The sequence below is a fragment of the Pinus tabuliformis genome, chromosome 9 (assembly GCF_031772625.1).
Source record: "Pinus tabuliformis cultivar Carrire ecotype Pingquan chromosome 9, CPIR1, whole genome shotgun sequence".
In the NCBI taxonomy this organism is placed as follows: domain Eukaryota; kingdom Viridiplantae; phylum Streptophyta; class Pinopsida; order Pinales; family Pinaceae; genus Pinus; species Pinus tabuliformis.
In genome coordinates, this window is record NC_142307.1 from 474,711,222 (window position 1) to 474,728,692 (window position 17,471).

Genomic DNA, 17,471 nt, shown 5'->3' on the forward strand with positions numbered 1-17,471 from the left:
CCTGCGTATACGCTGTTTTTTACTCACAGAACCAGCATGTATACAGGCCTTCACTTCACTGAACCTGCGTACAGATCTATAAAGGATAATTTCAAATATTCAGACCTTAATTAACCCAGATTACCAGATTTATAGATCAAGCATGTGCCACATATAATGGATCAAAATCATACAAAGATACTATTATTCAAGCCTTAAGATTATGACCCATCAATAGAACTTATCCTTCTCTTTGCGCTAAGGTTCCTCCTTCATTCAGATCCATATCTACACCATAACCCAATCAATATTTCAGATCTAGCACTTTATCAAATATTCAATAATTCAGATCATCCTTTTCCAAATGATCTCCTTCCTCTTTTATAGTCTTAGGCCTTTCACAATGCCACGGTCCAAAACCATAATAAAACAATACCATGGACCCAATACTTGGGATCAACACTTCTGACGAGATACCATTGTCCAAAACCATAGGTTCAAATACCAAGGACTAAATACCACAGACCAAAAGTAAGTTCTCCAACATATACACTTTTCCTTGCGTGAAAGTGCGTGTATACGCATACGCACCTTTGTAACGTCTAACCCACGTGTATACGCGCCTTCGTCTAGGTGAACCTGCGTATATCTTTTTCCTTCATTTTGAGATCTGTCACCAAAGTGAGTTGCCATCAAGGACAACACCTGTGCCATAGCTCTAAATTAGTGCCACAATGCCAACAATAATCTTGGTCAAATGTCCATAAATTGCAGTTTATTGGAATTTTTCAAATTATGATAACTCCTTCATATGGTATCGGTTTTTTGAACCGTTTGCGATGCTGAAATCAGGAAGACGAGATATATCTGGTCATTCAAGTTCAACACTCTTACGAACACTTTGAAATGTGAGCTATCATTAAGGTCATGGATCAATATCTGATCAAAAGGGCCCCACAAGAAAGATCATAGACCTAAAACTCTTGAGAAAGGAAAGGAATCTAATAATGCTCCTTCTACAGAGGTGAAAACTGCCTCAAATGAAAGTGGGGATGTTTACTTGGATTCTTCTTCAAGTACACAAGTAGATAATGAGGCATTGTTGATTGAATTAGGTGCATCCTATCATATGACTCCCCATAGGGAGTGGTTATGTGAATATGAGAAATACAATGGTGGCGACGTATTCCTAGGTGATGATAGGAAGACCAGAATCATAGGAAAGGGAAAATTCAAGTTGAAGTTTATAGGTGGAAGGATCATAACACTTCCTGGTGTTATACACATTACAAGATTGGCCAGAAATCTAATTTCTAAAAGCAATATGGATGATGCGGGTGTAAAAATAATGTTCAAGAAATATACCTACAAGATGGTTCGAGGAGCATTCGTACTGATGAGGGAAGTACATATCAAAACTTTGTAAAATTTAGATCTTAGACTTTTGTGATCCATATTGATAATAATATTATCTTTCAGATTAATCACATTCTTGAGATTAATCCGAAAGAAAATAATCTGTCAGAAAGTTGTTGGGTAGTATTGTTATTGATGGGTGCAATGATTTTGTTGTTTCTGAAAGTGGAGAGAAAAGTCTTTTAGCCTATAGAGAAAAGATTATGTTGTGGCATCAAAGACTAGAAAATAATGGAGAGCAGGGCCTTTGAGTATTGCATGGTAATGGTATGGGAGAAGGTATGTTTAATTTCTCTTTAAATTTTGATTTTTGTGAACATTGTGTATATGGGAAGTAGAATTGAGCGAGGTTTTCCTCTAGTGCTAAGAGGGTAGAAGGAATATTAGTGCTTGTGCATAGCGATATGTTTAGACCTGTGTTGGTTCCATCATTGGGTAAATATGTGTACTGCATCTCATTTATAGATGACTTCTCGAGGAATACATGGATATATTTCCTCGGGAAGAAATCTAAAGTCTTTGATAGGTGTAAAGAATTTAAGGTTTTGGTGGAAAACTAGACAAAGAAGAAGATTAAGGTGTTAAGGACATATAATGGTGGAGAGTTCTATAAGAACGAATTCAAAGTGTTCTATAAGAAGTATGGTATAACATGGAAAAATACTACTCCATACACACCGTAATAGAATGGAGTTGTAGAAAGAATGAATAGGACATTGATGGAAAAGGCAAGGAGCATGCTTAGTGGTGTTCAATTATGATAGGAATATGGAGTAGACTGTTGTAGAAATTCAACTCCAGGAGTAGGAAGAAAATGGAACTACAATGGCCAATAGTGACTCTCTAGGAATGTAGAGTTTGGGTTTCATATCTCTTTTTGTTAAATGTTTTGTAAATTTGCAGTTTTTGTTGGGTTTTTTTGGACAATTTACAAGAAAAATGTTTTTAGAAGTATGGAAAGGAATAGGAAGGATAGGAAAAGACTACTCTTTGAATATATATATGGATTACTATTGATGGTGAACACTCTGTGAATGTAAGGGTACTAGCCTGCTTACCAGATTGATCAATATAAACTATTCATTCCTTAAAAAAAGGGTGAACATGGACCTTCTAAGAAGTTGAGGATGGTTGTCTGCGCAATTGTAATAGGATACTTTTTTTATTTTTGGTTTTGCAATATAACAATAAGGATTTTAAATAGAGGAATCATCCATAATTATTACGAGATACTTTTAAAATTCCACATAATGATCTACAGTTGAATTTGAGGGAGTGTTGTTTGCCTTTGCAAGATCTGTTATTTAGTATATGTATTTCATGAACGAAAATGTAGAATATGACAGTCCATGTTGGACAACAATGCTTCAAGCTACAATGAATGACATCACCTATGACATATTCCTTATGTTTTTTTTTGTACCATATGCATGTCAAATGAAATGAATTATTTGCTGCGTTGGTGGAAGATTGACAAATTTGTCACACATCATATTGTTTGTAGCATCAGATTTTGTTTCAAGTAGAAGATGGTCATTAGCCAAATGCCTTCATATTTTATTTTTCTAGCTGGTGAAGATTGCTTAAATGGTTTGGGGTTGAATATGAAATTTTTCTTCAATCATGGCTCATCTAGGTTTGCCTTTTAGCAAGTCAGAAAACATCTTGTAACATGTCTTTTTGTTCAGAAGAACAAAGATTTCTCTAGTTAAAAAATGTCCACTTCAAGGATTCCTTCAAAAATTGTGGAAGAATCCTGATCCAGGTGGATTTTGGTGGCCACCCGCCTATTCTACTTGGACCCCCACCACTATCTCTTTCACTTTTTTAGTTTCCTTAATTATAACACATTTTACTATTTTTGGCAGTTTTTCGGGTCTTGAACTTCCAGAGTTGTTTTATGGCCCTAAATGATGATTTTTTGGGAAAATCGAGGCCAACATGGGTGGTAAATTGATTTTTTCCACTTGGAAGTTGTAGTCCTCAGATATATCTTTGTAATGAAGTATTGTGCGCGTCAAACGAAGATCATATGCCAAAGTTACGACCCCGAGAAGTTGATGTATTAATTTACCCAAACAGGCCCCATAGTTTTATTGTTTCATCTCCTAGGGTTAGGCTTTTGGATGTTTAGGCTTTTCCATTGTTTATCAATATTAAATAGACCTTCGAGCTTATTGTAACATAGTTAAGAGACATTTAGCCGCCACATCTCTTCTCATAGATAGGCTACCATCGCCCAAGCTAGTCTTATTTCCATTCTGTTTGTAAGCATATTTCGGTATTTGATACCAATGAAATGAAGTGTTATTTATGCTACATCTCTCTATTTATGGATATGTCTATAATTCATTGTGTTCCTATTTAAGTTCGGACCAATGGTATTAGAGCAGTCTGCTCTTTCTCTATTTTTCTTTACATGTCCCCAACGAGTTTGGGATATAAGGAGTTAGGGCTCAAACTGGTCGAACCTTTGCAAGACCAACCTTGAAAATCCTAACGACCTCCCATGGCAGAAGAGAAGAAATATGAGGGGGCAGGAGATCCTTTCAAAATATTTCTCGAAGAAGCCCTTAAGTGACAAAGGAACGTGATGATGGACAACTTTTCCCAGATCCTTCAACGACTACCTAAGGGCAATGCATCCCCTTGGAAGTGCCACACCCTTTATGGTGCAAGTTAACTTTGACATCCTCATATTTGAGGGTCACATCGATGGAGACACAATAGATAAATGGTTAAATTTGCTAGAAGGATATTTTTCTATTCATGATTTTTGCAGCTAGGAAAATATTACTTTTTCACTTCTCAAATTCACCCCCCACCACAAGGATCGGTGTGAAACCTACTGTGAGAAGAAGGAAAAAAGTAGACCCTCACTATTTTCAGCTACACCCACTTGGAATTCATTCCGGGATGCCATCAAGGAGCAGTACTACCCTGTCAGAAGCTATGAGGATAAATACATAAAGTGGACCACACTGCGACAGGGAATGGACCAAGACGTGCCAGAGTTTACCGATGTTTTTCATACCCTTTGCACGAAGTTGGGTATCGAGGATTCTGAGCGACATTAGGTACTCAGGTACTGCAACTGTCTACACAGGTACATCCAGGATGAGATGGAGTTCCTGGACATCTCTTAGCTCGGCACGACGTACCGGTACACTGTCAAGATTTGAGCAGACATTTAAATAGAAAAAGTGAGACTTTGGATCTATAAATCCGAAGCAAGGGAAAGGTGCCCCCAAACCATAGAGCAAAGAACAGAGCCAAGGCAGGGCGACCCAAGATAACCCACTGAAGCCCCAAACAAAGAACAACAACACAAAGACAAAGAAGGACACAGGAAAGTGGTGTAAGTTCCATAAGAGCTCCACTCACAACACAAGTGAGTGTCGGGCCAAGCAGCCACTGGTGGCCGAGCTGAAGGCTTCCGAATTAGACGCATATTCTGAATTTCAGTCAGAACCTGACAAGGGGAATGAAAAAGGGAAGTAGATCATTGACACAGAGTCAAGCACGACCGTGGCCACCACCAAGATCCAAAGATTGAGCCTGAAGATCTAGAGGAGGGAGAATGCCTATTCCACTCACAGATGTGGGTGAAGGGTTCTCTACTGCTTTTAATTGTCGACAACGGTAGCCAAAAGAACCTCATTTCAACAGAGGTCATGAAGCAGCTGGGCCTACTGACTACAACACATCTACAACCAGACACCATCATGTGGCTTCACCAAGGACGAGATCTCTGTGTTAGGCAGTAGTTCCACCTTTCCTACAACATTAAGCCCTTCATGGATGAGGTACTGTGTGATGTTGCTCCTCTTGAAGTTTGTGATGTATCATTATGAAAACAATAATTTTGGAAGTGACATGTTGTATATGAGTCTAGACCTCGGTCTGTTGTTATTTATTTGAGTAATAAATTATACAGGATACCAGAAGTAGCCCCACCTACTACCATCTTTTTGATCTCTGCCAAGCAATTCAGTAAGATCATCTCCCAGATTGGGAAATTTGTTTTCTTTCCGATTCACTCTCAAAGTAAGGGGAAGATCGTAGCCACATCCATGGCCCCTGGGAAGGGATCCTCCACGCAGCAGAAGCAGATGGATATAGTCATGGAAGAATACAGGGACATCTTCTCCTCACCCATAGGGTACCCTTGCATTGTCAGATCAAGCATTTGATTGATATGACTCTTGGACCACCTCTACCCAACAGGCTGATATATTTTCGCTCCATTCTGGAAAATGAAGAGATCAAGCGGAAAATACATGAGTTTTTGCAGAAAGGGCACATTTGACCAAGTTCCTTGCCTTGTGGGAGCCCGATTGTACTTGTTTAGAAGAAGGATGGGACCTGGAAGTTTTGCATTGATTATCAGGCACTAAACAAAATCAATTTCAGGAATAGGTACCCAATCCCACAGATTGATGACCTTATGGACCAACTCAAGGGGGCCAAGTATTTCAGCAAGATTGACCTAAACTTTTGCTATCACTAGGTTCCAATAGAGCGCATAGACGAAAGGAAGATGACCTTCAAATCCAAGGAAGGCCTTTTTGAATGGTTGGTTATGCCCTTCAGGTTGAAAAATGCCCATACTACTTTTATGAGGCTAATGGATGACATATTGTGGCCCTTCACCAACTCATTCGTGGTTGTTTATCTTGATGACGTCCTCATCTTCAGTAAGAGTTGGGAAGAACACTTGCAACACATTCGACAAGTCCTTCAAACCCTTGGTAGCACAAAATATGTGCCAACTTGGAGAAATTCACCTTTGGCATGAGCCAAGTCCAATACTTGGGTTACATCATAGATGAATGTGGCGTGCATGTGGACCAGACTAAGATCCAAGTCATTTCGGATTGGTCAGTCCCGACCACTCTAACAGAGCTTCACAACTTTTTAGGCCTTGCAAAATTTTATCAAAGTTCCATGTTGGGATTCTCCCATATCACTTAACCTTTCAGTCAGATTACTAAGGGCAGGGCGAAATGAAAATTTTCCTGGTCCGAGTCCCAATAGAAGGTGTTCGTTGAGTTGAAGCACTACCTCTTCTCTACACCAGTTCTCACACTGCCAGACCTGCAACAACCATTTGAAATCGAGACAGATGCCTCAGACTATACTATTGGTGTAGCCCTCACCCAACAAGGGCATCCAGTGGCATATCATAGTGAGATACTTTCCGATACAATTGGGAAGTACCCCACCTATGATAAAGAGATGTATTCCATTGTGCATGCTTGCTGACAATGGAAGCACTACATTATGGGGAAGGAGATGGTAATCCACCCCGATCACTAACCTCTTTAGTTTACACAGACACAAGGGAAGTTGCAGAACAATGTCCATCATAAGTGATTTACATATCTGCAACAATTCCACTTGAACATTAAATACAAAAAGGGGAACACCAATCATGTTACAGACTGCCTCAGTCAAACCCCAGTTGCAACACTGACTACTGTTCTCAACTCTTTTGGTCACAAGACCTCTAGATGGCCACAACTATACAAAAATGATCCATAGTTCACCTCCACATACCAAATTCTAGTAGATGGAAAGAAATTTCTTGATTTCCATCTCTAGGATTCATTATTATGCTACCTGGGCCACCTTCGTGTTCCTTCAAGCGAGCGTGCCAATCTGATTTGGGAGGTGCAATACAGTCAGGTCGCATGACACTTTGGTGTGGAGAAAACTATGGTTGTACTGCAAAAGTACTTGTATTGGCCCAAACTCCAACTAGATGTTGGGAAATATATCAGGGCCTGCCCTGCCTGTGCCATCGTCAAGCCAACCATCAAGAAGCAACGTCTGTACACTCCTCTACCTACTCCCAGCCCATGGGAATCTATCTCCATGGATTATATGTCTGTCCTCCTTTCTACCAAGAATGGTAATGACTGTGTATTTGTGTTCGTGGATAGATTTTTTAAGATGGCTATGTTGGTAGTCTGCAAGAAGAGTATCACAATAAAGGACATTACCAAACTCTTCTTTGAATGAGTATGGGTACATTTTGGGATCCCATAGACCATTATATTAGATCGGGATAGCAGGTTCCTGAGAACATTCTGGTGAAGCCTATGGACACTATTGGACACCAAGCTCACCAAGTCAACTGCCTTCCATCCCCAGACTAATGGCCAGACGGAGGTTGTCAATAGGATGATAGTGCACATACTCCGCATGTACAATTCCAAGCATCCTCGAACATGGGATGAGAGTCTTCCATATGTGCATCAGAGTTATAACAAAGGTCTCCATAGCTCGTCTGGTTGCAATCCCTTTTAAGTGGGTCTAGGATTTCAACCATTGTGTCCAATTGATTTTTCCATGCCTCATGCAACTACATAGATAGAATCCACACATGTATTGTCCGAGGCTGATAAAGCGACCATATTTATTGAACACATCCAACACATCCGAGAGCATGTTCACGACATTTTGGAGAAGTCAAATACCAAGTACAAGCAACGACATGTTCAACATCGAGTGCTGCACAAATTTTAGGTGGGCGACAAAGTTTGGTTGCATTTATAGAAATAATGTCTTACCTGAGCCCATTCGAAGATCATACCACTCCGATATGGTCCTTACACCATTACCAAGGCAATGGGAGATAATTCTTTTGAGCTCAGCATTCTCCCATTCCTTAGCCTGCACCTAGTATTCAATGTGGATCGCCTTCAACCATACTTCCCACCATTACTAGACACATCAAACATTGCAGAACAAATCACACCAACAGAGTTAAACCAAAAATGCATGGAACAAGCCACAATTGATTAGATTATGGACACACAGGTCAAGAACACTTGCCAATAGAATATCCAACTATATCAGGTTGTCAAAGATGGCCAACTTCTGCACCAAGGCAAGTGGTTGTCCAGGGACCAAGTTCAACAGAAGTTTCCCCATCTCATGGAGGCACTCAATGCAATGGGGACCATTGCTTCCTAAGGGGGTGATTAGGTGCTCAAATTTTTTCTCAAAATTCAAAGTTGTAGGATCGATGTGGAACCTGAACGACAATGTAGTGCTCCTCGTCCTGAATTTGTTGCAACTCATTTCACATGAAACAGAGTCTGTATGCTCCTAGAAACATGTTTTGTTCGTTTTCCAAAACATGTGAATTTTGAAAAATTGTGACAGCCTAGTCAGCAACCCAGACTGCTTATGTGGTAGGTTGATGTGGCAGCTGACATGGCAGGTGATGTGGCATATGACTATGTTTTTATGCATCCAATCAGGGTCCTCCATGTGTCACAGGTACAGGTGGCTAGGTGGGGATTTTCATTGGTTTGAGGGTGGAAAATCACACACTGTCACGTGGTAGCCCGAGGGCCATCAAAAATTAGTTGAGGGCTGAATTACACTTCACAGGATTTGATACATGGACCTCATGCCTACTAATATCCACAATCACCAATGTGCCACAATGGTTCTTGTTTAAAGAACCCCACCAATTTTTATTTATACCATAAGTGGGGGAAGATATGGGGTGAGGGCCAAGGGCTAGCCCCAGCCCTGGTCACCGCGCCCAAAAGGACTAGGGGCAGGACCAGGGGCCAAGTCTTAGCCCCGGCCCCCCTAAATTTATATAAATGTGCATACAACCCAAGGGAAGAACTAGGGCCAAGGAACAAGGGCTCGACCGACGGGGGTAGATGGTTAGCCCTGGCCCCGGGCACGTGGCCCCCACATGACCTAGATTTTTGGAATTAAGGTGTCAGCGGAAAAATTATTTGTTCCACGATTTGTGCCATTTTCGCCAATTTTTTGTTTTTTTAGCGGATTTTGGGGTGAAATTGTAGGTTCGGTGCCAAGTTTGGTGGAGTTTGTGGTGTGATTAGTGCCAAAACTTGGAGAAGCCATAACTTAATGAGTTGTCCAATTTGGGAGAATAAAGAGGCTAAACATACATTTTTGGGTCTTCTGAAGCCATTGGAATAGGTTTTAGAGCCATTGGAGCAATTTAAATGTATGTATTCACAATTTTTAGCATAATTGAAGAGGGCCAAGCCATTGGAAGCTGGACCAAGGAGACGTAGCCCAAAAGGGGTGAACTCCTTCATCATGTACTGTTGTGTTACTACTTATGGTTATGTTTATATCTGATATATGTTGTTGTTCATTGTTTTATTCATGTTAATTTTCTCATGAAATTTACTTAAAAACACATAAAAAATCATGGTTAACTTGCAATTTACCTCATAATGCTCAAGCACTTTAACATATTCTGAATTGGAATTTAGCATAGCAAATACTAACTTTCCCATTCAGATCAAGTTTGGTATCAGAGCTTTTGGTTTTATTTGTGCAAGGAGGACTTAATTGTTTGCAAGTGAATGTGATGCTTACAAGGTTGAAGCTAAAGAGAGGAGAAGGAAATTTGGTTGAAGGTCCTGAAGTTGGGACAAAGATAAGGAGAGAAAGATTGCCACAATCTCCACCACCAGTTATACCTCAAATTGTAGTTGAAGCTTCAGCAATCATGTCACATGAAGAAGAGCTTGTAAATATGTCAGGTGATGAGAAGGATTTTAGGAAGGCTTTCTTTGATATGACAGAGATGGTGAAAGTCCTCTATGAAGAGAGGAATGCAAAACTGCAGGGTGAAAGCTCCAAGCCTCCAAAAAGAGAAGGTTCTTAAGGAGGAGGAGGTAGTGGAAATGGAGGTAAAACTCCACCATCTCCACCATCATCTTCATCTTCATCTTCATAGGCATCTGCATCCTTTTCCACTAATATAACCCTTACTCATACTCATCAACATACCTCAAAAGGAATTGGTAAAACACCTCTGTTAAAACTTAATATTAAATTTGAGTTGCATATGTATAATGGTGAAGTGAATGAAGAGAAGCTTGACTATTGGGTTCGTCAATTGGAGGTCTATTGCAGAATTCAAAACCTTCAAGACGATGACACAAATATTAAACTAGCTTCCTTGAAACTGGAGGGTGAAACACTAATATGGTGGGAAGCCAACACATAAGAAGAGATAAAAAACATAGTAAGATCTTAATTTCTTGGTCTAATTTCATTGTTGCAATTAAAAGACAGTTTTACCCTCTAGTATATATGAAAAAATCCATCATGATTTGGCAGAACTTTAGAAAACTTAAAGGTCAAAATGTGCAAGATTACACCCAATAATTTAGAAGAAGGTCTCTAATGTTAGGTGTAGAATTGCAATCAAAAGACACGTTGTTGAAGTATATAGGGGGTTTACACAATTACGTTAGGCATATGATCCTTATGTTTAATCCCAATAGTCTAGATGACATTTGTGTGCAAGCCACTCATCTTGAGACAAGAGGGAAAAATATTCCAAAAGAGGGTAAAAAGAAGCCATTTAAGGGTGGAGAGAAAGGAAAGGGTTTCAAAGGGAAGGGAAAGAAAAATGAAAGCATTAAGAAAGAAGGAGAGAAACTAACATGAAAAAATTGTTTCAAAGAGGGTCACGATGAAGACCATTGTTGGAAGCTTCATCTAGAGATGAGGACTAAGAAACTCAACAACAAAGGAAAAGAAAAGACAACTGCAATCATTCAAGAGGATTTGGGATCCAATTCAGGTGATGCAACTAAAATTACAGCCATGGGTATAAAAGGAAAAGAATCCATTGCTAGCACTAGTACATCAAATTGTCACACTAGCACTCCAAATGAAGAAACAAGGATTGAATTATTTCATGTGAGGGTTATTACAAAACATACAAAAATCGACACACTATTTAATAGTGGGTCTCAAGCCAATTTGATATCTGAAGACTTAGTCAAGAAATTAATCTTGAGACCATTCCACATCCCAAGTCATATCCATTGGGTTGGATATGAAAGGACACAAACCTACAGGTTACAAGGAAATGTATTCTTCAGTTTGTATTCACAACAAACTTCATTGACGAAGTTGAATTAAATGTTGTACCACTTGATATTTCAAGAATTGTTTTGGGTAGTTCTTACATCTATGATAGAAAATAAATCTTCTATCGCCATGAAAATGAGTACCACTTGTTCAAAGATGGTGTGGAGTATATAGTGAGAGCTCATCGCAAGAAACTAAATCTTTCATTAGTTAATGCAGGGTAGATGGAAAGACTAGTGTATTCAAGCAAGAACTTAATGCTTCTTATGGTCAAACCAAAGAATGATGTTGATTATGAAGCGTTTCAAGGTTGTGACTCAAGATTGAAATCTGAATTGGTTGATGTTGTTAACCAATATGTTGAGATGTTTTAGGAACCAAAGGGATTGCCTCCCAAGAGGGGAATCCAACATGAAATACCATTGCAACAATATTGTCACATTTCTAACATTGGCATGTACAGGATGTCAATAATGGAAAATGCATAAATACAAAAGCAAACCCAAGATTTGTTGAACAAAGGGATCATCCGACCATCTCCTTCACCATACGGGTCACTTATTGTTTTGGTGCCTAAGAAGAATGGAAAGCATGTCAATAAGTGTTACTTAAGGAGTGGCTATCATCAAAGTAGAATTGCTGAAAGAGACACATGGAAGAAGACATTCAAAACAAAGCAAGGTTTGTTTGAATGGCTAGTTATGATTTTTGGTCTTTGCCATGCTCCTACTACTTTTGTGTGTATGATGAATGATGTATTGGAGCCATTTCTAGATGAGATAGTCTATTTAGATGACATCTTAGTTTTCAGAAAATATCTTGATGAATATGTCATGCATGTAAGAAAAGTACTTGATGTCTTGAAGAAAGAACAATTGTTTTTGAAGATGTCAAAGTGTGAATTCGGTAAAACTTCTTTGGTGTGCTTGAGGCATATTGTTGGAGGAGGTGAGTTGAAGATAGACCCCTCCAAGGTTGATGTCATGATGAATTGGCCAATGCCCAAGAAAATCACTAGAGTAAGAAGTTTTTTAGGAGCAACCCAATATTGGAGAAAGTTTATTGCTAAATTTTCTTCTATTGTAGCTCATTTGCATGCATTGACTAGTTTGGAAAAGGTCTTCTAGTGGGGAGGCAAGCAACAAAAGGCATTTGATGCCTTGAAAGAAAAGATCGGTTCAACTCATGTACTTGCAAGCGACTATGCCATGGGCACAGTCCTCATGCAACATGGTAAGCCCATTTCATATCATTAATAAATTCAATGGTGTAGTGACAAAGTTGCAACAATCAAGGCACTTTCGATGGATAGGATCCTTACAACAATTCCACTTAGTTAGCAGGTATAAGAAAGGTATATACAACAAGGTTGATGACATTCTTTCTAGGCCTCTTTTTAGTGCAACTACTTTACTCAAGCATAATTTTGTTTTGCATGAAAGTTATGTTCAACAATATGCATACTTTCAAAATGTACATTTAAGCTTGAGTCAAGAGAACCAAGTAGGGGAATTTGATTACCATTTGCGTCATAATTTTTTGTACCATCTTGTTAAGAAGGATGTTGCTATTGAAGGTGACATGGAAAAATCCAAGAAGTTCATTGAACAATTCCAAATGGTACCTCAAACAGTTCAAGATAAGGTTGAAAAGAGCTAAGGCAAGTACAAGTCAAGGCATGACAAGCATCGGGTAGATCACAAGTTCCAAGTCGGTGATGAAGTTTGGCTTCACATTAGAAAACAGAGGTTCCACGGAGAAGATAAAAAGCTGAAACCAATTCGATATGGTCCAATTAAAATTCTGGAAAACACTGGTGACAATGCCTTTAGGTTGGACTTTCCTTCGCATATGCAAATTTATGCTGTTGTTAATGTGGAAAATTTAAGGTTGTATGAGCCTCCTTTGATTGAAGATCAAGGAGAGAATGTCCAAATTCCTTCCATTGAGGTTTTTTCTCTTGAATACCTTGATGAATTACAACAAGACACCATTCTTGACAGAAGAATAAGGTTTTCAAAAAAATGCAGTGTGGATTACCTTTGAGTGAGGCTCAAAGGAACAAATCCTTCCAAGGCTAAATGGATCGAGATTGGAAAGGTGAGGGAACTGTACCCTCACCTTCTGAACAATTGAAAGTGATTTTTTGGGGTACAAAAGTTTCCAGTGGGGAGGAGTGATTAGGTGCTCAAACATTTGCTCAAAATTCAAAGTTGTTGGATCAATGTGGAACTTGAATGACCGCGTAGTGCTCGTCGTCCTAAATCTGGTGCAAATCATTTCGCATGAAACAAACATCTTATGCTCCCAGAAACATGTTCTGTTCATTTTTCAAAATAAGCGAATTTGGCAAAATTATGACAACCCAGTCAACAGTCCGTATTGCTGACATGGTAGGATGATGTGGCAGCTGACTGTGTTTTTCTGCATCCAATCGGGGTTTGCAATGTGTCATAGGTATAGGTGCCTAGGTGTTGATTTTCATTGGTTGGAGGGTGGCCAATCACAGGCTTCCACGTGGCTCGATCAGGGGCCACCAAAAATTGGTTGAGGTTTGAATTACACTTCAAAGGGTTCGATCCATAGAGTTCATCCTACAAATATCTACAACCACAAATGCGCCACAATGGTTCTTATTTAAAGAACCCCACCAATTTTTATTTATACCATAAGTGGGGGCGGATATGGGGTGAGGGTCGAGGGCTAGCCCCAGCCTTGGTTGCCGTGCCCAAAAGGACTAGGGGCGGGACCAGGGGCTAGGTCTTAACCCTGAAACCCCCAACCTTATATAAATGCGCATATAACCCAAGGCCGGAACTGAGGGTGGGGGAACAGGGGCTCAACTGATGGGGGCAGACAGTTAGCCCTTGCCCTGGGCACGTGGCCCCTATATGACTTGGATTTTCGGACTTAAGATGTCAGTAGAAAAATTATCTGTTCCACGATTTGCGCCGATTTTTCGCCCTTTTTTTTGTTTTTCTTTCCCTTAGCGGATTTTGGGGCGAAATTGTAGGTTCGGTGCTTTTTTTGGTGGAGTTTGTGGTGTGATTAGTGCCAAAACTTGGGGAAGCCATAAATTAATGAGTTTTTGTCTAATTTGGGAGCAGAAAGAGGCTAGACATGCATTTTTGGGTCTTCTGAAGCCATTGGAACATGTTTCAGAGCCATTGGAGCACTATAAATGTATCTATTCATAATTTTGATCATAACTGAAGAGGGCCAAGCCATTGGAAGCTGGACCAAGGAGACGTAGCCTAAGAGGGGTGAACTCCTTCATTATGTGCTGTTGTGTTAATGTTTATGGTGATGTTTATGTTTTATATATGCTTCTATTAAGTGTTTTATTCATGTTAATTTGCTCATGAAATTTACATAAAAACACATAAAAACTCATGGTTAACTTGCAATTTACCTCATAATCCTCAAGCACACTAACATATTCTGAATTGAAATTTAGCACAACAAACACTAAGTTTCCCATTGAGATCAGGGGGGAGGACTGATCTAGGTGGATGTTGGTGGCCGCCTGCCTATTCCACTTGGACCCCCACCACTGTCTCTTTCAGTTTTTTAGTTTCCTTAATTGTAGCACAATTTACTATTTTTGGTAGTTTTTGAGGTCCTAAACTTCCGAAGCGGTTTTGAGGCACTAAACAACATTTTTTGGGAAACCGGGGCCAACATTGGTGCTAGATTGATGTTTTCCGCTCAGAAGTTGTATTCCTCAGATATATCTTTCTAATGAGGTATTGTGTGTGTCAAATGAAGATCATATGCCAAAGTTACCACCCCTGGAAGTTGATGTACCAATTTACCCAAACGAGGCCCATAGTTTTGGCGCTTCATCTCCTAGGGTTAGATTTTTGGATGTTTATGGTTTTCCATTGTTTCTCAATAATAAATAAACCTCCAAGCCTCATTTTAACATAGTTGAGAGACATGTAGCTGCACCATCTCTTCTCAGAGATAAGCTACCATCACCCGAGCTAGTCTTATTTCCATTCTGTTTGTAAGCATATTTCATTATTTGATACTAATGAAATGAAGTGTTATTTTTGCTGCATTTCTGTATTTATGGATATATTTGTAATTTTTTGTGTTCCTGTTTAAGTTTAAATCAAATCCTCAAATCAACTAGAAATATAAATCTTGATTTGAACCAATTATTAGGCAATATACGTATACGTGTAACTCTGGGAAAATGTGTGAAGTTACTACAACTAGACCTATCATATAACAAGCTCATAAGGCACATACGTCATGTCCAACAACCGTTCTTAAGTTATAGTGAATAACATTTCTTGTGCCCACTTCTAGGATCCGTTTTGAAGAAATAATCTCAATCTCATTGTCATCATAAAAAGAATAAAATATTTGAACAAAACAATTATAATCTCTATGGAAGAATCACCAAATCCATTAGCCACCTCAATTAGCTAGAAAAAGTAAATCTTGCTTTCAACCAGTTATGGGCAGTATGGGAAAATGTGTGAAGTTACTACAACTAGACCTGTCATAGAACATGCTCACATGGCACACACCCCATGGAATTGGGGGTTTCAATTCATAGGCCTTGGTAAAACTGTCGTAAAGTTAAATTAATTTACCACCTCCAACAACTAAAAAAAGTAAATCTTACTTTGAACCAGTTATTGGGTAGTATATATGTAACTCTAGGAAAATGTGTGAAGTTACTACAACTAGACCTATCATATAACATGCTCACATGGCACATACCTCATGAAATTGGGGTCTCCATTCATAGGCCCTGGTAAACCTGTTGTAAAGTTAAATTAATTTATTACCTATTATTAGAGGTAGTAATTTATGTTGCAAAGGAAACAATGCCAAACTAGACAACATTTAGATGGCATAAGATATCACATCTCTTTTCATCTATGCTCTTCTTCCATATGCTAAACAATGCCAAACTAGACAACAACTAGATAGCATAACATATCACATCTGTCTTCATCTATGCTCTTCTTCCACACGCTATAGACTTATGGGGTTTCCTTTGCAACATTTGGTGCAATTGCTAGTATTAATTATAAAAAGAATTAATATCTAAAAAAACTTGGAACACAATTCTTTACCATGGAGAATTACCCCACTTCACCATGGAAATTCTTAATTTGTAAATAGGCTTTGTTACAATACCATGGGCCAATATCATGACTTATCAATACCACATGCCCAAAAAAACCATCACTCATTTCATATAACATTTTTCTTAATCAATTTAATTTAAAAGAAAGATATACTTACTTTAAAATAAATTTCAATTTTTAATTTACATATATTAATAAAAATATTTTAAAATATTTTATAAAAAATAAATGTATCTACCGAGTACTTATTAAAAATTGTAACCAAATATCAAATTAACTAACCATATAATTACATTATATTAATATAACTTGATGGATATGTGCAATGACAAATAAAGTAGCCATCGCGGTCGAATGTTGTGGTATGATTGGGCTTTAGATCTTCATGACACTTGGAGATGAAATGAGATGAAATTCATTTATATATATATGATTGATTTCTGGAATTTAATGTATTATCAATCGATATAGAGTTTCACTTAAATTTTCTGTTCTTACAACCATGAAGGAAAATTTTTTATATTCGAGAGAAAGTAGGATTTCACAATTTTTAATTTAAAAATTAATGTATGGTAATTTTCACGTACAATTTCGAAATACGTCCCTATCAACTTTAGTAGATACTGAAACAGCAAGAAATTTGCTAGGATTTCACAATTTTTAATTTAAAAACTAATGTAGGGTAATTTTCACGTACAATTTCGAGATATGTTCCTATCAACTTTGGTAGATACTGAAACAGCAAGAAATTTGCTAAGCTTCAACTTCTTCAACAATTATTACCATGGGATGAACGTTGTTCTCATCAATGACGACCTATAGTTGGACACGTGTTTATTTTGGTTTTTTATTTATGGCATATAGGAAACACAATGTTCATTTTGAAAATAAGTAATTATGAATCGAGCAATCAATAAATATTAAATGAGTAAAATTATATTTCTATTTTAAATTTTTGTAAAAATAAATAACTTACCCATAAATATTAAATGAGTGAGTGGGGCTACATATATCCACTTAGATTTTGGCAAATTAGTTAACTAATGATAAGCATATACGGAAAGAGCTAAC